The following is a 16507-nucleotide window of genomic DNA, read 5'->3' as shown; positions in this document are numbered from 1 at the left end:
CCCACAATGATTCTGAGTATTGGGGACAGAAAAAAGTGGCAAATGACAAATCAGGAGTAAGATGATGTTGACACTAGTTAATCCTAAGAGGAAGCATGGGGGACAGAGAGGGTCCAGAAAACATTTTACAGCCATGGAAAAATCGTGGACAATTAGACAACCTTATTCTACTTAACAGAGACACCTGAGGCTAGGTTTTTCCTTGGTTGAACAATTCCAACTACAGAGACACTGAGATTAGATGCAGTGTTAGTTAAACTAGTTACTCAGTTGTGTCTGACTCTTTGTGACCCCATGGACTGTATGTAGTCCACGAGGCACCTCTGTCCATGGATTCTCCAGAGAATACTGGAGTGGGTTGCCATTCCTTTCTCCAGGGGATCTTCCTGATCCAGGGATTGAACCTGGGTCTCCCTCACTGGCAAGCAGATTTTTTACCATCTGAGCCACACAGAAGCATAACCGATGAATAATTACACAAATTGACCAAAGTTTCCCTAGCCTTGATATACTTTCTTTAAAGGTGATTATTAAGTTCCCAAGTTGTGAAATTTGAAAATCAACCCCAGTCCAGGGCTCTGTTGAGGGAGGGATGAAGAGCTATTTAGGGTGATGTTCCAAGCCTTCTCCGTGGGGATGGGAGTCTCTGGTCTGGAGCAGAGCCCCTGCCAATGACTTCGGGTAGACAACTTCACAAGCCCTCAACTGCTACTGGGATGTCTGCCCAGGCTACACACTGGATCTGTTTCTGCGTGTACACCTCGGTACATGACCTTACTTGTGAAATGACTTAATGACTCATCAGACTTCTTGCAGTTTCCTCAGGACCACCACAGGACATGACCATTCCCATGCTACATCCTGTCCCTTCCTTTCCTCCTGCCCTTTCAGAGGACAGACTGCTCATCAGTTATGACAATCCAGGCCAGTCAGCACCCCCGCCCAGTCAAGCTGGAGCCTGAGACCCTGCTCCCTGTCAGTCAAAGCTCAACCTAGGGATCACATTTAGCAAATGGCCCTCTTCTCATCCCTGATCTGGGCAGCCATGGCCAAAAGATGGTGAAGAAGAGAGGGAACGATGGGTACTCAGGAGAAGCCTGGCCCTGTGTGTGTGCGATGACTTCTTCCTCTGACTTCCGCCAAAGCCAAGAGTCTGACCTGATAGAAATTAAGGAAAAAGAAAAAGAAATTATGTGGGGAATATTCAAAACTATGACCCAGTTTCTTTTAATGATCATTGCACGGTCTTGATAAGTAATTCTATTTGGAAGGTTTTTTACACTGAAAGATAAAATCCTTTCCTCATTAGATTGTTTTTAAAAACAACCACTTCCTGGGTCCTCACTCCTTGCCCTGGCACCTGCCTTGAGAAGCAGAGCATCACGTGGTTGGGTTCCCTTGGCTCCAAGCTGGTTTTGCCTTGTTTTGCTTCATGGGTTTTGAACACAAGCCCTAGGCTTGAGCCCAACCTGGCATGTTCCCCAAGGGTACTGACAAAAGCTCAGCCTTGATGTCAGAACAATTTTCATTGCGTGGTAATCCCATTAAGTGCAACTTCATGCCTTTGTTGTAATTCCTTCCCTACAAGGCTCTCTTTGGGCTCAGCGCCTGCTATGCAAACTAGTAGGGTAACTGGGTGCCCAAGCAAGTGAGCCTCGGAGATCACAACGACCCCCTGAGAAACATTCGAGATCCTACCTCTTCTCCCCCCACACCTGTGAATCTTAGCTTCGGACAGAAAGAGAAGCGCAAGTGAAGGTCATTGACTCAGCCTGTCCCCAGAGACAGAGGGCAGGGCCTTGTGGGTCCCTGTCCTCTCCCCCAGGGGATGCTGATTGGAGATCCTGGTACCAACCTCGCTCTCCCGTTTCAGGAGTCTGGAATTTTGACAAATGAGAATGTCTCCTCTGGGTGGCTATGAATCTCCCCTATTGCAGTTAAAGCCTATTTATTTGTTTGGGCCTCAGCATACAGAGAATCAGAACCATCACATTATCCATTCCCAGAAAATTTTAATCATCCCAAACTGAAACTATACACCCATTAATAACTCCCCAGCTCCCCCGCCCCAGCCCTGGGGTATTATTAGAATTATTAATTATTAATAGAAATTAATAGTATTATTAATAGAAAACACTATTATGTTTTCTGTTTCCATGAGTTTTCCTATTCTAGGTGCCTCACTGCTGCTGCTGCTGCTGCTGAGTCACTTCAGTCATGTCCAACTCTGTGCGACCCCATAGACAGCAGCCCACCAGGCTCCCCCGTCCCTGGGATTCTCCAGGCAAGAACACTGGAGTGGGTTGCCATTTCCTTCTCCAATGCATGAAAGTGAAAAGTGAAAGTGAAGTTGCTCAGTTGTGTCCGACCCCCAGCGACCCCATGGACCGCAGCCTATCAGGCTCCTCCGTCCATGGGATTTTCCAGGCAAGAGTACTGGAGTGGGTTGTCGTGGAGTGTGTAACAGAACAAGACCCTGTAGGGACTTCCCTGGACAGACACCCTCTCCCCCAGGTTCTCTGCTTAATTCCTATCTGAAGTAACTAACTAATAGTTTCTGATGCATTTTTTCCCGAGTTGTTTTACAGATGCTAAAACCTTCACCAAATGGAAGACATTAACTACTTATGACCATGAGCCCTTAATCCTCAGACTTACTGGAGGCTGAGGGTTGATAATGTTAATCTCTGTGACACAACCCTATATCTTACCATTAGTCAATCCGAAAATTGTACACGAGTTGATCACACACCTTGGGACTCTCCTTTCTCACCTGGCCTTTAAAAATGCCTCACTTTAGGATCTACTTCCTTGACCAGGAATCGAACACTGGTGCCCTGCATTGGGAGCAGAGTCTTAACCACTGAGAGGCAGTGTCCTGCAGCTAAGACCCAGCACAGCCAAATAAATTTTTTTTAAAAAGCCTCCTTGAAACCCACTGGGGAGTTCAGGCCTTTGGAGCATGAGTTATCCTAGACTCCTCTGGTGCCTTAAAATAAGCACTGCACTTTTCTTCCCCACAACCCAGTGTCAGTAGATTGGCTTTACTGCTCAAAAGCCAACAGATCCAAGTTTGGTTCAGTAACAGGTGGAATCATATATAATTTGTCCTTTTGGGTCTCTTTCACTTTGCATAATGTTTCCAAAGTTCATCCATGTTGCAACATGTGTCAGAATGTCATTCTTTTTCAAAGCTGTCTTGTTTTCTTTCCTGTTCTTTTGCAGGGCTGGGAGAGGGGGGTTGTTTTTATTATTTATTTGTGTTTGGCCGCACAGTGCCACATATGGGATCTTAGTTTCCCCAGCCAGGGATCAAACCCATGCCTCCTTCATTGGGAGCACGGGGTCTTAACCACTGGACTATCAGGGAAAATTCTGTCTTGTTTGTTTTTAACAAAGGTGAACTTCCCTCCTGCTGTGTGACCCCCAGAGGCACTTGACACAGGATGCAGCAGTGTTTCAGGACCCATGGAGCTGACACAGACCCTGGGTTGCAGGACCCTGTGCACACAGCCATCCATGTCAAAGAAGCCAGCTAGGATCCTGTTCTTCCTGGATTTTCTAACTACAGCCCTTTTCCCCTTCACAATTAGTTCTCAGATTTACGTTACCTCTCTCTGCAGTGTGTCCTTTATGCCTCATATTTAACTGTGGTAAAAGCATTATCCGATCAAAAAGGGATTTCAAGATCAGAAATAGGTACAGATGTATCAGGGATCAAGGGTCCCTCAGGGCCCAACTATACTGCCTCGAGGTTAGAGATTGCTCCAGACAAAGGTCATGAGAAAAAAGAACACCTACCAGGCATTTTCTGCAGACCAGGCTGTCTTCCAGGAGATCTATATCCATTAACGATTTTATCCTTTCAGCAACCTTCCAAGAGACATATGATCATTTGCATCTGCCCAGGTGAGGAAATTCAGGCCCTGAGAAGCCCAAGGACCAAGATTCCCAGACCTGGGACTGGGTTGAGGGTGAGAAGCCAGGCTTGCTCCTGCCAGGGCCAAGACACTTTTTCTTCCAACGTTAACAACAGATGACATAAAACACAAGCACAAACACATTGTAAAACAGATCCAGATACTGTTGGGGAGCGATTATCCCATCTCATTCCTCAGCATGGTCTCTGATAGCATTGAGTCCAGGCCTGCAGGGACCTCCTTGCTTGGCTCAGCCTCTGGTGAGGGAATTCTAACAAGCAGGTCCTCCAGACCTGTGGCCCAGGTTGGGAATGAAGCTGTGGCAAGCCCCTGTGTCCTTGTCTTTTGAAGTAAAATGCTGAGCCAAGAGTTAATGATTGGGAAATGGGAAGAGGTAGAAACAAAGAATAGCTATTAGACTAGGGAACTGGTAACAATTTGGACTATCATTCTGCCACATAGCAGAATCCCCAAACTCACAGCTCCCTGAAAGATTAGATAAAGGCCTGACACACGTTCCTAAATTGTTTTTTCAGGAAGCAGACCCCTCCAGGTGAAAACTGCTGACCACAAGAATGTAGACCCAAAACTGGTTGAAATCAGAAAACTGATGATGCTTGAAACTTTACCTTGTGGCCAATCAATCCAAGAATTATCCATGAGCTGATTACTCCCTGATCCTTGAACACTATAAAACTCACTTCCCCCTCCAAGGTGGGTCACACAGTCTTAAGGGTGTTAGCTAACTGTGGCCCCCTTTGCCTGGCAAAGCAATAAAAGCTACTCTTTTCTATTTCACCCAAAACTCTGACTCTGCATCTCTTTTTGGCACTGGTGAACAGAGGCCGAATTTCAGCAGCAGGAAAAGGGGACTGATTCGTTTTCCTAGTAGTGGTCATGGTGTTACTGTTATGTGTCAAGTTCCTATTGCTCACCCCACAACAGATCAATAAATCGAGAGATGAGGTGTTGGGGCAAGGAACAGGGACTTTATTTGGAAAGCCAGCAGACCAGAAGATGGTGAACTATTTTCCCAAAGAACCATCTTATCTGAGTTAGAATGCAGGGTTCTTTTATACTAAAGGGGGATGGGAGTGTGGCTGGTGATTACAAACTCCTTGGTGCTGACCAGACCCCAAGAGGGAGGTAAAAGCCTTTGTTCTTGCAGCTGTCTATGTAGGTCTGGTCACAGTGTTCCCATAAATCTCCAAGGAGACAAATGTTGTTCTCTGTTCTATAAAATTTTATCTCTGTGAATGGAAAATCATCATACTTTAAAGGTCAGAGCCTTGAGAATGGGCTATCCTGCGTACTTCATGTTACAGGCAACATTCTTTTATAGACGGTGCAGAATCAGCATGACTAAGCACAGGCTATAGAACACAAGGGTTAGAGCTAAAGGAATAGAGCCCACCTGGAGTCAGATTTTGTGGAGTCCCATACTGAGGTCATAGGTGCAAGGCCTTGTACCAAGATGCAGAGCCCACAGATGCAGAGCCCAGAACCAAAGTCATCTTCAGAACTGACTGAACCCCATTGTAACCAATGCCAAAATCCTCCCTGACCATCACCAGCAGGTTTCCTGACCGCAAATTAGATAAAAATACCCACCCTGGTATTCACCCCATAGCACCCTAACCAATCTTCTAACGCCACCCTTCTAGCTTCCCTGGGCTTCCTTGGTGGCTCAGATGGTAAAGAATCTGCTTGCAATGAAGGAGACCCAGATTTGATCCCTGAGTGGGGAAGATCCCCTGGAGAAGGGCATGGCTACCCACTCCAGTATTCTTGCCTAGGAAATTCCATGGACAGAAGAGCCTGGCAAGCTACAGTTAGTGGGGTCACAAAGAGTTGGACATGAATGAGCAACTAACATGGGCTTCCCAGGTGGTACTAGTGGTAAAGAACCCACCTGCCAATGCAGGAGATGTAATCCCTGGGTTGGGAAGATCCCCTGGAGGAGGACATGGCAACCCACTGAAGTATTCTTGCCTGGAGAATCCTAAGGACAGAGGAGCCTGGCAGGCTACAGTCCATGGGGTTGCAAAGACTCAGACATGATTGAAGGGACTTACCACACATGTACATAACCCATACATCAGGTTTCCCTGTCTCCACTGCATTTGCAGTGCTTTCGTTATCTCTGCTTCTTGCTCTCAATAAACTCACTCCCTTCTCGAATACTGCATCTGGAAATTCTTTTCCAACCTGCGCTCAGACTACCACAACAGATTGGTCATCTGTTGTTCCTTCTTGGTGAGTGTCAAACCAAAGGACACAATCAAGCGAAAGCCCGGGAGAAAGAAGAATTTATTACTTGCGCCATCTCCCAGTAAGAAGAACACTGGAACACTAGGGATCTTTCCCAAAGCAGTGTGTCCCTGAACTGCAGTATTATGGATGTTTTAAGCTAAGCGTGCATACATGTTCATGAAGGGGCTTGAGCAGAAGATCATTCAGCATAGGATTGGGCAGAGGTTGCCAGAGACCAGGCTTTAGTTGATAGAAGTCATGAGGGTCAGAAAATATCAACATCAGGACTTCGCGATGTTGGGAATAGTTAAGACCGTTATTAGTTAAGACGGGTTAAGTTAAGATGGGTCCAATAGTTAAGATTCCACACTGCCAAGGCAAAGGGTATGGGTTCAATCCCTGGTTGGGGAGCTAAGATCACATGCCCTGCAGCATAGCCACACACACAAAAGTCACCATCGTCATTTCTTAGGTTCCAACCAGTCTGGGCTCTCAGCAGGTAGTTATTATACCATATTCCACCTGGGTGGAGGCCTTAGTTCTTGCAGAACTATAAGAAATGTATCAAAGTATAATATTTTATCCCTTAAGAAGGAACTGGGACTATGTCTTATCGTTGAATTATTGTTTCTTGTCTGCTGTTCCTTTGTTTCTGCATTTACTTCCCCTAAGATTATTAATCATGGAAACCTGTTCAAGGGTAATCATTGTGGCTAAGCTTGGACCACAAAATGGTTTCGGCCCAAGATAGCATCTCTTATGTCAAGAAGAACATGTTTGGCTCTCTTTTCTGGGAATGCTCCCCTCCTTATCTGCTTAAAATAACAATTATGGGAGTCCTCAGGGGGAGATTATGTGGCTTGTTCTCCTTTAGGGTATCCCCAGTTCCTGCCTGGTAAACAGAGGTCAGCTTCTGGCTAGATTTCTATTTACTTGAGACAGTAGCCTTTTCAGAGGATATGGGGGCAATTGGCTTACCTCACTTATCCCCACTTTGTGTTTTCTCTTGAATTCTCTTTCCATTGCCTCTGCTATTTACAATGACACAACAATCATAATAGCTAGTGTCTTTGAGTGCCTGCTGTGTTTCTAGCTCTGTTCTAGACAGTTTCCACTTCTTAACAACTGTCTTAGAAGGTAGGTCCCAGAGAAGTTAAAGTAATTTTCTGCAGTCATAGGGCAAATAAGAGGTTGAAAACAATCTTGATCTGCCTAGCCCAGGAATGCTTGTTGTCAATCTCAGTAGCAGAGGAGGTGCAAGGATTGGGAAGTACCTGCATTGTCATCAGACTGTGAGTAACAAGGAACCAGTCCAGTGAATGGGGGTGTGGAGAATGCCCCCCAAGTTCCGCTTCAAGCTGGATCACCTATTCACAGAGCTGTAATGTACACCTAGAAGTAGCTGCTCTTTCCCAATAGTCTAAATGCCTTTGTTGTCCCTTTACAATTGCAAAAGAATCTGATAATCTAGTTTAATTGGACTGTTTTTCCTTTTAGGTCTTTGTGGTTGAATTTACAAGTACAATTTAGCTGCATTTATTATTTCCAGAAGGCGTCATAGAGAATGGCTTTAGGTACTCAGGTGTGAAAGAAGCAGACAGAAGAGTCAGGGTTTGGAAGGAATGCCGGAGTTCAGTGAAGCGGATGATACCTCCAGGGACATATTTGCCAAAAGGGAGGGCCAGCCCCAGTCTCTCCTGGGAAATGGAATTACAAAGCCTTTTTCACATGAAAGATTATCTGAACAGTTTCCAAAATCATCTTCTGTTTAATCAGGGCATCCACATTAAGAAAAGTAAGAAGATACCCTTGCAGCGTCTGGTTTGTCTATAAACTCTAAAAACAGATGCTTATTCATACAAATGAAATAAATTTAACAAAAATTAAAAATTGGACAAGTGTGTGAATGCAATGGTGAATTCAGGCTAGTGACCCTTCATAAATTTCAGTTTTTCTCTCCTTCCAAACCTGGAAGGGGTGGAGAACTGAAGATGACATTTGCCTCCAAGTTGGCCAAATATGAGGTGTGAGGGCAAAAACAACAGAGACTCATTATCCACAGCAGCCTCATGGCTGGTCCTGGGCAGGGAAGCCTCTCTGCTCCCAAATGACCTCCCGGACCTCCTGCAGGAGGGTCGGCCCCACAGTTCAGTCCTGCTCCCTGTAACTCAAAAAGAATTAAGCATTGGAAAGTGGGATTGTGGGAAAGGGGTCCCTTTACTTTAGAGGCAGAAACATGAAATGAGTTCTCTGCATCTTTTAACACAGGTATCTGTGGGAACATAAATGTTCTGCCCCACTAGGCCACAAGTGCTCAATTTGACCACCGCAGAAATCGCTGACAGAAAAGAGAGCACATCCCTGGTTCAACAATCCTGGCCGAATGGTGCTGTGTGTGTCTATTGCCAAAAGTGAATGATTGAGACCAACAGCCTGACTGTAATTGTGGCAGAACACAGCAGATGGGTCTGAAGCACCGATTCTTGAGACTTCAGCCATGGGCCCCCACTGCCTCCTGCTCATCGCAGTATGAATGACTCCATCTGCAGAGTGCTCTGAACTACCCACATGGTTCACGCATATCACTGAAGTGCAGCCCTGGGCCAGCAGCGTGGGCAGCTCCTGGGAGCTGAAATGTAAAGTCTTAAGCCCAGCCCCAGACCTGCTGAATTTAACCTGCGTCTTAACAAGATCCCACATATCTATGTGCCCACTGACATTTTAGACACGGCCTTGTATTCTTACTCATCTTTGCAAACAAACACACTCTTGGCTCCCCAAGAATGGGTCATAGAATGTGACCCTCAGCAGGTTTGAGAATGTTTTATCTCCTTTCACCCCCTATCTGCTGTCTATACCATATAGGAGCCATATAAACATGTATCACACATATAAACATTTGCTTATTGAGGACAATTTCAAGACTGCCTCTGAGTCAAACTAACCAGACACAAAAGATACTCAGGAATAGGGTTGCAGATTTAGCCAATAAAAATCCAAAATGGCCAGTTTAATTTGCATTTCAGATTAGCAATGAATAGTTTTTTAGGCACAAGTAGGTCCCAAATGTTGCCCGTGTCCTGTGTCGTATCTACTCAGGAGTCGAAGTCCCAGGCTGCCCTGTCCACCTCCCCACTCTGTCTCTGCCTGTTTTGTGTCTGAGACCCTCTCTTGTTCCCAGTGGTGGTGGCCTTGGTACAAGTTTCAAACCCCAGTTCATGGTCTGCTTCCTTTCTTCCGTGAGGGTGAGAGGCACGTGGAAACTCTAGCACAGACTTCAGCATCAGAAAGACCAGGGATCTGGCTCTGCCAGCTGGATGACAAGCACATTTTATCTTCCTGAGTCTCTATCTCCTTGGCTGTAGAATGAGGGCCTTGGTCCTCTCAATGCCATGGAGATAGTGCGTGGAACAGAATGCCTCCACCGCCCCATCTCCCTGGCAGCCTTGGTTTCTTTTGATAACTGTTGTCCTTGGGTCCATACCCTTCTCCAGTTTCAACTCCAAAACAGGATGTGAACAGCACTTACGATACAAACCAACGCCGCCTCCACGTAGCATCTGCTACTGGTCTGCCTTCGGTTCTGATTTAGGCAGTTCCTAAGTTGCAAATTTAGGTTGAGATTCTTCTTCTGGTTTTTTTTTTTTTTTTTTTTTTTAGGTTGAGATTCTTTATTCAAGTTGCTTCCCAGGTAAAATGTTAAGGACATAGTTGTAATTTTTCAACTATGGCAGCGTTTTGTTTAAGAAGAAATCATATTTAACTACCACCAATCAATAAGTTTTCGTGTCAGTGGCCTAAACTGCATTTCTAACTAACACATATTTGGGGCAATCCACACATTCCACAAGAAGCATGTCCTTTTTTCCCTCTTCTATTTCCACCTGCTTTTTCTGTTCTTTTTAACCACGATCGCTGGTACCACTGGAGGTCAGCAAAGGTAAGAAGGCCCATTCTCTTCAGATGGGCAACTTGGTGAGAGGAAATTGAACTTTTCTGCAGTATTTTTTCCCAAATTGATGTATATATATATATTTAATCTTTATTTTTACTAGATATATTATACAAGTTGTATATATATTTAGTAATATCTGAATAATCAAAAAGGTAAAGAATACCAGTTTTATGAAGTGTGTCGCTTCTGCAGTTTAATTTGATTTTATAAAGTCAAATCAGTAGCAAGGCCAGTCCCTGCCCTTAGTGTTGCAGATGCAGCTTAGGGGTCTGGGTTCCAATTAAGGAAACAATTTTTCAAGACAATAAGAAAGAAGAGCTTGGATTAAAATATCAAATCTACTTGCTTTTCCTCAGTCAAGATTTTGACCTTGGTTTTTGTTTTCCAGCTTGCCCAATTTCTCAACACAGACATCTTGACCTACAGGTTTGTATTCCACTCTGGGTCAGCTTGTTCCATTTACGCTTGTAGGCCTCTTTTATCCTCTGTGACCTCTTTTGTCCTCTGCATAGTTCCAAGCACTTTGTCCCAAGGAGGGAGGGGTGTCCTGCCAGGGGTCCAAATCTGGTGTGGTTCTTCTCAACCTAACAGCATTGGCGTCTGGCTTTAACAGAGACACCAATTTGATGACTGGAGAGATTCAAATTGTTTATTTCCACAGTAGAGCCGTGTAGCAGAAGGGAGAGATATTGAAATAGACGTTCTTTCTAGACTACTTTATTGAAATGAATTTGGAATTTCTAACCCTTGTTGTAAAACGAAAAAACTGGTTGCTCTTTACATACTGGGCAGAAGCCAGCCGACTGTTCGCTTTGTCTTGATCCGTGTCTCTAAGGGGGAGAAGTCCCCCTCCTGGGAATGCCACAGCTTTCCTTCTCCAGTGACTGAACAGAAATACACATTCTTGGCTCCCCATACCTGAGTCAGCTGAAAAAGAACCTCTGCTCAAGGAGGCCCAACAATCTGTGCTTTTATAGTCCTTGGGGAATTCTTTCACAACCACAGGTGGAGGAGCACTGCTCGGAGGAATGCCCCAAGGGTGGACTTGCCTTCGATTGCATTTCTGATAGCCTTGTCTTTGCCTTGGCTCTGCCCCTCTTTTTGTGAAATTCACCTGGAAAGTCTCTCCCAGCGTTTCAAACACCCCCACCCCATCACCCTCTCTCCAGCACTACCGCTTGAGCCCTGGAGGCGGAAACTTTTGCCATTAAGGTGCTACTTGTACATATAGCTCCCCTCTATCCACACAAAATGCAGACATGCGATGATGATGATGGGCAATTTTGAGTAATTATATGCCAAGCATTTTACACATATTATCTTTTGAAGCCTCGCAGTAATCTTACTGATGAAGGATTAGGTTCAGAGATGGTAAGCCACTTTCCAAGTTTCCTTAGTGATTGAGATAATTTTTTGCCTAGAACTCAAAGCCCCACACTTCTTCATGTACAGTTACCATAACTGGTGAGCTACAAGGACATGCTAAGCTAATACAAAGCAATGCAAAGCCAAGCTAAAGCCTGCACCCAGGATTGGGTGGGAATGGGGCCCGTGCTAATATGCGTTCTGCCCAGCACTAATGCACTCAGTATATGGTGTGCTGTCCTGAAAAGCTGTGCGAGGCTCCACGACACAGGGCGATGCTGGACTGTGCAGATCTGCGCCCAGGTACAGTGAGTGCTGCTTCTGTTAACGGAGGAGAGTTTGAGGACGACTCCTCCCTTGGGCCTCAGTTCTTGGTAAGGATGCAAAGAAGAAGAATCTAAGGTCTTACCTACTGCAAGAAAGTTTACTGACAATACTGAAAGAAAGAACAGAGAGAACACCTCAAGAGAAAAGTGGGCCACACCAAGAGAGACGATGGTCCTGGAGGGCTTAGGTACAGAGTTTTTAAGGCAAGGTCATTTGCATAATCCAGGGGGTCATTGACTGACAGTCTTCATTGATAGTTGCAGGTTGTAAAACAAGGTGCTCTACTGTGCATGTCCTGCCCATAATTCAGTCTGTTATAATTAGATGTATGTGTTCATGGAATATCTATGAGCAGTTAATGAGTCCCATGGCCACCAAAGGTTACTTTATTACATGATAATGTGAGGTGTGTGCATGTACAGGAGTAGGGAAATTTCTGCCTGTTGGCTGGCGGGGGATTTTTCTGGCCCCTTGACTATTTTGGAGTACTGTGGGGTAGGGGGCATGTTAGAGGGCGGGGCTGGTAAATTGCTTGGTGGGATTAGGCAGCCATTGGACATTTAGCTGAAGGGGCCGCCTCTCCTTGCTCTCCTCACTAAAATGACATACATACTGACCTCCCCCCTTACCTCTTCAGAGCAGTTTGTCAGAGATCTCTGATAGACTGTCTCCTGGACTCTGGTTTTCATTTTGCCCCAGATAAAACTTAACTCAACAGCTCTCACGTCGTGCAATTTTTTCACTTGACGTGTCTCTCCCTTCTTTTCTGTTTGTAGAGAAAGTTCCCTTTTGCTTCATGTCTGTTCTCCTGATTTTAATTAATTTATAAAGAAATGATAGTATGCTAAAATTCCAGGACATTCTAAAAGAAAATTAATTTACTCACAATCTGCACCCCAATACACATTAGTTTTCTTGTTCTGCTCCTTCGTGTCTTTGCTTCTGTACGTGTATTTGCAACCATAGTGTAGAAATAATTGAGTATTTTGATTCTTTTTAATAATTGCCTACCTAAAATATTTTATCACCTTTTTCTAAATGTCAAACACAGTATAGGCTCAATGCATAACACTTTTGAAAAAGCGACATAATGTGGTCACATACACATCCTGATTTCACAACCCAAAGATAACCGTTGTTAATCAACAACATGTATATGCTTTTAGATATCCTCACACCCCTCCTATAATCTAATGGGGTTAAGGTTTTGGCATTTAGGAAGCAGTGTGATAGGAGCAGAAAGGTAATGATTAAGACATACATATCATGCTTTTTTACTGCTCTGAGCTAAGCATTTTGCACATCATTCTCACAACACACTTAGGTCTTGCATTCCCATTTAACAGATGGGAAAACTGAATTATAGAAAGAGAAGGTAATTTACCCCAAGCCACATAGCATCAAGTGCCACCGTGAGTTTACCCGGGCAGTCTGTCTCCAAAGGCTGGGCCTATAAACCACCACCATGACCAGAAGTCAAGCGCTTACCCAGCCCCGGTCTGTGTGACTGTGTCAGAGAAAGCTTCCAGCAGGCAGTGACACTTTAGCAGGCCTCAGAAGTGAGGAGGAGGGTAGCCAGGAAAAAGGAGGCAGAAGGAAGGCAGATATAGAGAGACTTCTAAGAACCAAGAGCCCATGCAAGGGCAGGAGAGCAAAGAGAGCAGGAGAAAAGTATTAAGGTGAGAGTGTAGGGGTGAGGGCAGAAGAGTGGCTGAAACGAGGCTGGGCAACAGTGGGAGGCTCTGGGGAGGGGCTTTCTAAACTCTGTGTGAGAGTCTGATCTTTACCCATCACCCTTTTGTTCCCCAACTGCTGCTAAACAACTTTGTTTGTGAGCCCCGGGCATAGCCCAGGCACATACAGAGCCCAAGAGGAAAGCACAGGATGTCACAGGGCATCTCCAGGCCAGCCCCCAGCCTGTCCTTGCCCCAGGTCCTGGGGTGTGCCCCAAGATGCAGCAGCTCAGGCAATCAATGGGCTGTGTCCCTGCCCCTCAGGCTGCAGAACAGGTTTGGGCCTGCTCACATGCTCCCTCCAACTGGGCCTCCAGGCTGGTCATAGACATCTCAGCAGCCAGAAGAGGCTCAGGGAAGGGTTTTAAGCCAGAAACTGATAGGATTCAATCTGCTTCTTAGAGATATCCCCTTGGCTGCTGCAAGGAGGGTAGAATGAAGGACCACAGGACACAAGCCTAGACAGTATATGAAGCCAAGCAGGACCCTTTGGGACCCTCTCAGGTATATGATCCCACTTCATCCCCTGTCACTCCAACTCCTTGCAGTAAAAGACTTTGCTTTAGTCCCTTAGGCTGCCTCCAAGTTCTCAGAAAGTCAGCCTCAAGGATTGATCTCTGAAAAGGATGTGAATGTGCAGCAACGAAGAGCTGTAGTTGGGCCAGGAGAACTGGTGATAAATTGAAACAGTAGATCAGCAATAGAGCAGAGTCACAGAACCTCTAGTTCCACCCAGAAGGACACAGATAACAAAATATGATATGCACATTCTTGAATTGTTTTTATAGAAACCTGATTCCCACCAGAAAGCAACTGCTGACCACAAGCCCATCAGACCAGTTGGTATCAGTTGGTTGATGATATTGACTCCTGAAATATCACCCTGTTATCTCACCACCAATCAGTACAGAGGAATGAGAGTTGATAAGACACCCTGTTACCCATATCCCTACTATTGCCTTTAATAACACTCCCCTGAAAGACCTGAATTTGGGTAAACTCCAGCAGTTGGTGATGGACAGGGAGGCCTGGCGTGCTGTGGTTCATGGGGTCACAAAGAGTCGGAAACAACTGAGCGACTGAACTGAACTGAACTGAAAGACCTCAGGGTGTTAGGGTTTTTGAGCAGGAGCTGCCTTTTCTCCTTACTTGGCATCTGCAATAAACACTATATTTTCTGGCTCCACCGACCACCTCCTTGCTGCACCCCCAGGCCCCCAGAGTTCAGTCTCAGGCAATTTCCACAGTGTTCAAACGTGTTATTTTCTAGTTTTGGTTAATTTTTCCTACATAAATTCACCAGTGTGAAAATGAGACAGACCATGATGGCAGTTAAGGATAAACCTCTCAGAACGACAATGAGGCAATGAAAATGGGACCTGACAGAAGACAGTTACGTTCAGCCTTGCTTTTCAGGTGTTTGGTTTGGTTTTGATTTTGAAACATCAGCTGGTGTTGAGTCTCCATTAGAGAACCAGGAAAAAGGAATCCTCCTTCTTGGTTCCCCAAGATGGATCCAAGGATGAGAACGGCGTAACAGGAGAGTAGTGCTCAGATTCAACTTCCTACCTGGACCCTTCCTGTGGGATGGAGATACCAGGAGAAGGTGGGGGGACAGGGAGCTGGCCACCTTCCTGCTTGTTTCCTCCTCAAAGTGATGTATCTTTGGCTGTTGACATGCTCAACAGTGCAAGAATCAAGGTTGTTAGCAGAACCTAGGACATGAAGAAACCAGAACATGAAAATAAAGCTCTTTGTTAACAACAACAACAACAAACCCAAAACAAAACAAATAAACAAACAAAGAAAATGACTACACTTCACAGATGGCTCAGTGTTAAAGAATCCTCCTGGCAATGCAGGAGAAGTGGGTTCAATCCTTGGGTTGGGAAGATCCCCTGGAGACGGAAATGGCAACCCACTCCAGTATTCTTGCCTGGAGAATCCCATGGACAGAGGAGCCTGGCAGGCTACAGTCCGTGGGGTCACAAAAGAGTCAGACACAACTTTGTAACTAAACAACAAGAAAAACAACCACAGCCTAGAGTTGGTTTTATTGTGCGCAGGGCAAGCAGACCCAAATCCAGGTTGGGTAACACATTACAGGATGCTGTGGAAATTGTGCAAGAGATGATGACAGCCTGCATGGAAACAGGGTGGTGCCGAGAGAAGAGAGGGACTGGTGAGAGTGAGGGGGAAATGGGGAGATCTGGAGAGAGGAAGCTGGGTCAAGGAAGACAGGAAGCTTCCAGCCTGGGCAACAGTGTGGATCAACAGCATCAGTCTCAGATCTGGAACCCGATTTCTGCTTGGGCTTTGGTCAGGGTCTGAGTTACTGGAAGGACAGGCGGGTGGACATGTCCAGAAAGCAGATATACTCAGGCCACATGCCCAAGAGACAGATCCAGGCAGATCTCCTCCTGGACACCTGCCTATGGTATGAGGTTGCTGACTTTCCCCAAACCCTCAGGTTCCCCCCAAGTGAGTTGCCAGCCCTGTGTCTGCCTTGGGGAGAAGCGGGTGGGATGACATCTGAGGGACAGAGAATGTGAGTTGTGTTGCCTGTGCATGGGTTGGAAAAGAATTTCAAGACATGAGGCAGAATGACGGGAGAATAGAGTTTATTAGAGTGGGAGACGCTGTTAGAGCAGTGGGCTCAAGGGAGAGCTGACACTTTCATGGGCTAGTCACTGCAGATGCTGACTGCATCCGTGAAATTAAAAGACACTAGCTCCTTGTGAGGAAAGCTATGACAAACCTAGACACCATATTAAAAATCAGAGACATTACTTTGCTGACAAATGTCCATATAGTCAAAGCCGTGGTTTTTCCAACAGTCAAGTATGGATGTGAGAGTTGGACCATAAAGAAGGCTGTAAGTGGGTGAGTGTTAGTTGCTCCGTTTTGTCCAACTCTTTGTAATTCCATGGACTGTAGCTGCCAGGCGCCTTTGT

The 16507-nt window shown here is 45.5% G+C and overlaps 1 long non-coding RNA gene across 1 annotated transcript in view; it reads right to left on the bottom strand.

The window, feature by feature from the left end:
- Window positions 1-380: 380 nt before the first annotated feature.
- LOC113881746 overlaps window positions 381-16507 on the bottom strand; it is a 30108-nt gene continuing 13981 nt past the window's right edge. The window contains exons 2-4 of the long non-coding RNA XR_003508139.1: window positions 15123-15268; window positions 3802-3873; window positions 381-1158 (exon numbers count right to left, since the gene is read on the bottom strand). This is a non-coding gene — a long non-coding RNA (uncharacterized LOC113881746). The remainder of the gene's footprint in view (window positions 1159-3801; window positions 3874-15122; window positions 15269-16507) is intronic.

The sequence above is a fragment of the Bos indicus x Bos taurus genome, chromosome 23, assembly GCF_003369695.1.
Source record: "Bos indicus x Bos taurus breed Angus x Brahman F1 hybrid chromosome 23, Bos_hybrid_MaternalHap_v2.0, whole genome shotgun sequence".
NCBI classification, from domain to species: Eukaryota; Metazoa; Chordata; class Mammalia; order Artiodactyla; family Bovidae; genus Bos; species Bos indicus x Bos taurus.
The sequence above is the reverse complement of the archived record's forward strand: the minus strand, read 5'-3'. Positions and strand labels throughout refer to the sequence as shown.